Source organism: Oryctolagus cuniculus, chromosome X, assembly GCF_051225735.1.
Source record: "Oryctolagus cuniculus isolate XC-2025 breed Fujian yellow rabbit chromosome X, ASM5122573v1, whole genome shotgun sequence".
Taxonomy (NCBI): domain Eukaryota; kingdom Metazoa; phylum Chordata; class Mammalia; order Lagomorpha; family Leporidae; genus Oryctolagus; species Oryctolagus cuniculus.
Genome location: NC_142888.1, coordinates 109,012,306 through 109,019,368, shown reverse-complemented (window position 1 = coordinate 109,019,368; position 7,063 = coordinate 109,012,306).

Here is a 7,063-nt window from a genome sequence, read left to right as displayed (position 1 = left end):
TTGTTTCTTGGTGGCGTTTTTTCAGACAGGACGGGCGGGAGAAGGCCTGGCGAGCAGGTCCTGTTGACATGTATGGAGCACTACTGCCATCAGGAGGAAATAGTTTGAAAACTCCCTACACCCTTATTGCACCGCTCGTGAGAGGACTTTCGGTTTAGCAAGGTTTATTTAGCGGAGAGATCTAGCAAGTCCAGGCCTCAAATCTGGCCTCTGAGGTATTCCCAGAGTTTTAGGCAAAAGCTCCATGCTGGCTTGACAAGAACGATATTCAGTGGTAGCAGCTGGCTATACCAGCGGTACATTCGAGGTTCGACAGAGCCTGCGGCTGCCGGCACAGGAAGTAATAGGGTGGGGCTTTGGTTAAGGAAATCTCTTAGACCACAATGCAAGGCTGCAACACTTTCTGCTCCTGAGCCTTGCATGAGAAAGGCCAGTTCACCTTATCCTGGGGCCAGAGCACCTGGGCTTCATGTGGTAGCACCACCCATAAAACAAGCTAATCCAAAGTGATATGGAAAAGCAGCAAGTGTACTTGCTGAGGGATCTATAACAAGACAGGTGCCTGGAACTCATTGCCTTGAGCTCGGAGAACAGAGGATCACTGCAGGTCACACTGCCAAACCAAGAAGGGCCAAACATTCTGCCCGGGAGCGAGCCATGCACACAAGGGACCAAACAATGTGAGGAAGGCCAGAAGGAAGTCTCTGAGCCCAGATACAACAAGCATGTTACTTGTATCTGGTCCCTCAGGCTTAAGGAAAGGTGTGCCCCCTTCACTGTCCCCACCCCCCCCAGCCACATCTCAGTTTTCTTGGTGCAGTTGGAGGGGAGGGGGGGGCGGGGGGGAATCTGTTCCTTCAGTTGTTCTCTCAGAGGGTGATGATGTCTTTGAAGCCTGTTCTCACAGTTAAGAGCTCCAGATGAAATGCCTAGTAAGCCTGTCAAGGTAGCCATGATTTTGTGTGAACATTCATTGAACCACACTTGTAATGCAAGTAATGGAAACGGAAAAAGAATTGATCTGCATGAATTATTATTTTAAAAACAAATATAAAGGTACATTTAGTATCCCATGTATGACAGCCTGTATAGTAAGAGCTATATATGCTGTGATAAAAGAATCTCCAGAGGTAAGCCAAATAATAGCCTTCTTTTTAAAAGAAGTTAGAGTTACACAGAGAGAGAAGGAGAGGCAGAGAGAGAGAGAGAGAGAGAGGTCTTCCATCCGCTGGTTCACTCCCCAGATGGCCTCATCAGCTGGAGCTGTGCCAATCCGAAACCAGGAGCCAAGAGCTTCTTCCAGGTCTCCCACGGGTGCAGGGGCCCAAGGACTTGGACCATCTTCCACTGCTTTCCCAGGCCATAGCAGAGAGCTGGATCAGAAGTGGAGCAGCCGGGACTCCAACTGGCGCCCATATGGGATGCTGGCACTGCAGGCCACAGCACTGGCCCCTGAATAATAGCCTTGCACTAAATGTAAAAGAGCTAATATTTCTGATAAAATTGAGGGAGAGTTCTTGGGAAGCTGGGAAGCCATGATGGGATGCCAGGTGACTAGAAATGGCCTCTTCCAGGGCTAGAACTTTGATCATCTTCTTTCCTCATTTGGTCCTGGAATCCCAAGTCTTGTTCTTTGGAGTCCACAGATAAATGGGGGAAAATCCTGAAAGACTTCTGTTACTTGAAGAAATCGGGAAGTGAGAAGCCAAGTGCTGGTGGAAATCGAATGCTTGGAAAGAGAAGATGGCAGATGAGGATGAGGATGGGTGGTTGGAGCTTCGTTTTGGTTTTAGATGGAAATAGAAAGCAAAAGCACAGCAATCCAAGCTGGTTTCCTCAAACTGGGCAAGCAGTGTTATTTCCTGGTGACTTTTTGTTCGTTAGCGTTTTTTTCACTCTGGTTGGGCGGGGGAAGAGTTCCGGTGGTGGGGGAGGGGCGCAGAGCTGGTTGACATTTCTGGAGCACTACTGCCATCATGAGGAAATTAGTTGATGAAGCTGTAAGCCTTGAGTATTTCTTACCAGAAGACCCGGAAGCTGAAGAAGGTTTGACATGTTGGGGTATTGAGTAGCTTGTGGCTCGAGAATGGAGAACGGTGTCCTTATGGTCTCTACCTTCCAGGAATCTGGACAAAGATGTAATAGAGTTGCAGAAGCTGGCTAAGGTGAGTGGCCTGGATGGGAGAAGGTGCTACCAGGAAATTCAGGTACAGGAAGTCGTCAAGGTGGAGCTTGAATGTCTTCCCCGTGTAGGAGGAACTAGAGGAAGCAATTCTCTGCCAAGTGCTGGGCTTCTGATCATTTGGTCTCCTGTCCCTACCTCTTGGATTTGAAGCAGTTTTGGGCACAATACTGTTGTGTGCTGGAGTCTGGTCCACGTTTGGCATCAGTGTCAGCTCAGTGTGCAGGGGAAATTTTCTTAGTATTTACCCCCCCCCATACATATATATGTGAGTTTTATTTATTTACTTATTTATTTATTTTTATTTGAGAAGTAGAGTGTCAAGGAGAGAAAGAGAAATCTTCCATCTGCTGGTTAATTCTCCAAATGCCAGCAATAGTTGAGGCTGGGCCAGGTCAAAGACAGAAGCCAAGAATTCCATTGGGATCTCCCACATGGTTGGCAGAGACTCAGCTATGTTGAGACATCATTTGCTTCTTCCCAAGGTGTGCATTAACAGGAAGCTGGATGGGAAGTGAAGGAGGAACTTGAACCCAGACACTCCAGCTGGGATGTAGGCATGCCAAGGGGTGGCTGAACCACTGCGCCACAGTACTTACCCTTGTGAAGCGTATATTGAAGAATTTATTCAGAGCTGAGAGACAATCACTGACAATCAACAAAGCCCTCATGAATGTCTTGGAGATATCTGACGTCAAAGCATGCCTTAAGGATCCCAGATCACTTTCTATAGTGAAGAAAACCAGAATCTTTGGACAAATTTCTAAGTAACAGAAAATCAGTCATCTGAAGGATATTTAATGACATGTGATATGGCCTTGTGATGTAAGTTGTGGCAGAATTATGATAGGAGAAAACTCAAAACCCAAGTGGATCCTCATACTACGTGAGTCTGAAGTCTTATCAATAAAACCCATGGAACATATACATATACATATACATGCATTCACTCATAAAAGCACTCAGATGAAATAGATTTAGGAGAAGAGAAGAAAGATCAAAATAACACTGGATAGCAGTGCTTGCTTCCATGGACTGCTGAATGTTTCTTCAGGCCATATACCATGATCAGCTGGAGAACAGAAGAGTGGCACTAATAGAGGCAAGTATTCTGGAAAGCCAGATGTGCTCAACTCACTGAAGGGGGCTGTCCTGCCAGGCCTACAAGGAATTCTCATCAGTACAAGTTTCAGAAGCAGTCATGGAGATCAGTATTTGCTAATATGAATGAAAAGTTAGTTCTTGAGCCTGAAAGGCTTTATCTTCCTTAGAGAAAGTCCAACAGCTAAAGAACCCATTTCTGTCTCCTTAAGAGAGCTGAGATGAGTTCCTCCTTCCTCCAAGAGAGTAGACCTCCACACTGGACACTGGAAAAAAGCTGCTGAGTCACTGTAGCTGTTACTTTGTTACCTCTTGGGGTCAAAAATACCTCCATACTTTCTCCATCGTTGATTCCTTTTGTATGCATATATGTGTACTCAAACTAATCTGGAATTTATTGGCCAGGCACCACAGCCAACACATACTCCTCTTCAAGCTTTCCTTGCTCCAGGTAATGGGGACCCCATTACCAGACTTTTGAGTGTTCCTGAGACCTCCAGAAAGCACAGCACCTGCTATTAGATGTCTCTTGGAATGAGACACCTTTCCCTTGCACTCTTTCACTGTTGGTCCTGGGGCCCAGGTCCTAAAGCACAGGGACACCTATGCTAGCCAAGCTGCCTCACTGTCCCAGGGGCAGGGACAAATGGCATGTGCCTAGAATGTCTGCCTAGACTCTTGAGTGGCTTCTTCTCATCCTGCCCGCGTGAGAGGAAATCAAATCCCTGACCTGGCCCTGGCCTCTCGCTATGCAGCTTCTTCACTAGGATTCATCCTTTGTCCTGAGCTGGAAAGCTTGAGAGTTGAAGTAAAGGAGCCTCAGCTTGAGGTCAGGGCCTGTTCAGCCTTGAGAGGAACAGCTTTGGCTTTTGTCAAACTACTTCCTCATGAGGGCAGTATGGCTCCAGAAAAGCCAGCTAACCCTGTGCCCAGGTCCTCTTCTCCCGCCCCTTGTGTCTGAAAAAAAAAAAAAACAAAAAACAAAAAAACCCAAGAAACCAAAGTGCCAGGAAATATGGCTGCCTTGTATTTGCGCATTTCGGAGAAATTTGCTCCTTACTGCTGTGCCTTTGCTTTTAGTTCCATTTAAAGTCAAACTGGAGCCTAAAACCACCTACCCTCAATAGACATCTTTTTTTTTTTTTTTTTCAAGAATTATATTTCCATTTGGCCTTGGTTCCACAGATCTTTTCTTTCATCAACATGAAGTTTCTGTTTCTGTTTCTTCAGATTCTTTGCTACAGGACCCACATCTTTGGGAGGAAAGAAATCACAGGCATCTCAAATCTTGGATTAGGCTACCTGTAGCCATTACACCTCTGTACTTTGACCTACCTCATTTCCTACGCTCTGTTGGCATACTGCCATTTTTCGGCTTACATGTTTTAGATTAGAAGTAACCAAAATGGCATCCTTCTTTCTAAATGTCTTTGCAAATAGAGAGCTCACTAGTCAGTATTCCAGTTGCTTAATCCTGATGCTCAAAATAAATACCCACATGTAGTTATTTTCATTTAAGGACCTAAGAGTCAACTTCTCTTACAGATTTTGAACCAATATATGAAGACAACTTTTGGTGCCTTTCTTTGTATTTCTTTGCCTCATTTCAATTTTTACATAAGCATGAATGCTTTATATGAACGTGGAAACAATTCATTTAAAATAATTAATTGAGCAATTAGAGATTATAAATTGTATGCCCTACTTACGTGATTATGTAATTTATTATCCAAGTCAAACAACTATTGTAAACCCTTGACTTCCCAAGGCAAGCTATAATTCCACAGCCTTGAGATAAACACTGATCACATCTTTAAGTTTTCTGTGCCATTTACCTAAACATATTGTTATATTTTTATATGCACAGATACAGGACATGTTTACAAAAACTGCGTATTTTCTTGCATCCCTTTTTAAAATTTTAGACAATTTCCCTTTTTTATTTTATGATCATTTTGAAAGTACTTCAGTTATTCAAAAGTATGACTTTGAAATATGAAAATAACTTTTTCCACTTATAAAAATGAAGTTTTTTCAATATAGAATATTAAGCTAATATCAAACTCAGATAAGTGAATGCAAACTGGCATAATATTGCTATCATCTGTATATTTTTTTTCTTTGAGCACAACTTGTATCATATGGTATGTTAGAAATTTTTTCTGCTGGCTGTCTTAGTTTCTTATCTTTATCAACTCTTCATTTTTCTACATTTTTCTCCGTGCCTCAAATGACTGACCTGTAAGGAATATATAATCTGATAGTCTTGCTCAGTGAGGATTAGTTTAGGGGAACTTTGGGAATCTTTAAGGCTTAAAATGAAAACAATTTCAAAAAATATACCAGGTATAATAGCAACAACAACTATAAATTAACTGGGAAAGAAAGATTTGAAAGACTTTTATGTGGAAAATGAAGTCAAGTCCAGGAACATGTGCCCTGATGCCTAGAAGTGCCCTAATCCAGGCCTTGAGTTTTGAGAATTTCCCTCTTTCTCTTAAACCTGGCTGCTTGAGACATACTCTCAAAAGCAGACAACTTGATAACCTGGGGACAATGCTTGAGATCTATAACTGAGGAAAAAAGAACAAATATGCAAAGATTAACATGGAACGTTAAGTTCCTGAAGGAGAAGTTTGCCTGATGAGAGTGGTTGGTTTAGGCCTCAGGGATCAATTGAAAAATTTTCTCCTACAAGTCAAATTCCTCAATTGTGATCAACTTTCTGCATCAAATTCAAATTTTATATTTTTTATTAGTTTTAGTTTTTAGAAACACTTCCAATGGTAGACATTCATTTCCAGATACATGACAGCCTATTGTCAACGCTTAAAATCCACTTTCACTGAATTCTTGTGTTACTTGTTATGCATGGTTCCTGAATGTTCCTCATGTGACCAACCCTTACAGTGGATGGTACACCTCAATGCAAAGATGGCTATTCCAGTTTCCAATCTCACAGGTCTGTCTTTAAAGGGGATCCTACTTTAAAAATCAAAAATTTCCCTAAAGATGTGAATTTATCTTTTATTGTGGTCTACAAAAGTCACAGTTAAGGTGGCTACTGCGATGACTGGAATTTTGGCCTATTCTGAGGCCAGGGTCTACAATTTCTGTTGCAAAGTGTACAAACAGCTACTGGTCATTTGGAAGTTGCTGTTGACTTTTCTGCCCAAACTTTACAACCTATTTTCTAACATGTAGTTTTACCATTCACTCCAAGTCATGGGCTTTGCATAGTAGCATTCAGCCTGCCCTGATCTCCAATATGATCAGATTAACATAACAATTTTAGCTTCCCTTTGATGTCACTTCTTGCTCTGTATATATAAAACATGGAGCCCTATTGTAACAAATATTTTAAAAACTGCCCAGACCACAAGAGGAGTTGATTACAAAATACTGGAGTAATATTTGGCCAAGCTTATGTGGTATGATCAATTTGGAAATAATTCTTTCGATTTCCTTTAGAGCATGTATGAAAAAAAAATGGCCTCTTGACTAATAGTATATTTCCTTTTAGTGAATACATCAAAACAATTTCCTGTTACGCAATATTCATGTAATGTTTAGAATTTTGGTTTTGGTATAAGTAAGTGGGAGAAATTCATCAATTGATTACATCTGAGAAGCAGTTTGTACAATCAGTGCAGCCAAAGTTTGGTTTCAGCTGGAAATCCAAAGCAAAAGTGAAGACGGTGTGCGCCTTTCTCCACAAACTGAACAACATGGAGGACTAACAGATTTCCTAGCTTCTTTGTGTTTGGTGGCGTTTTTTCA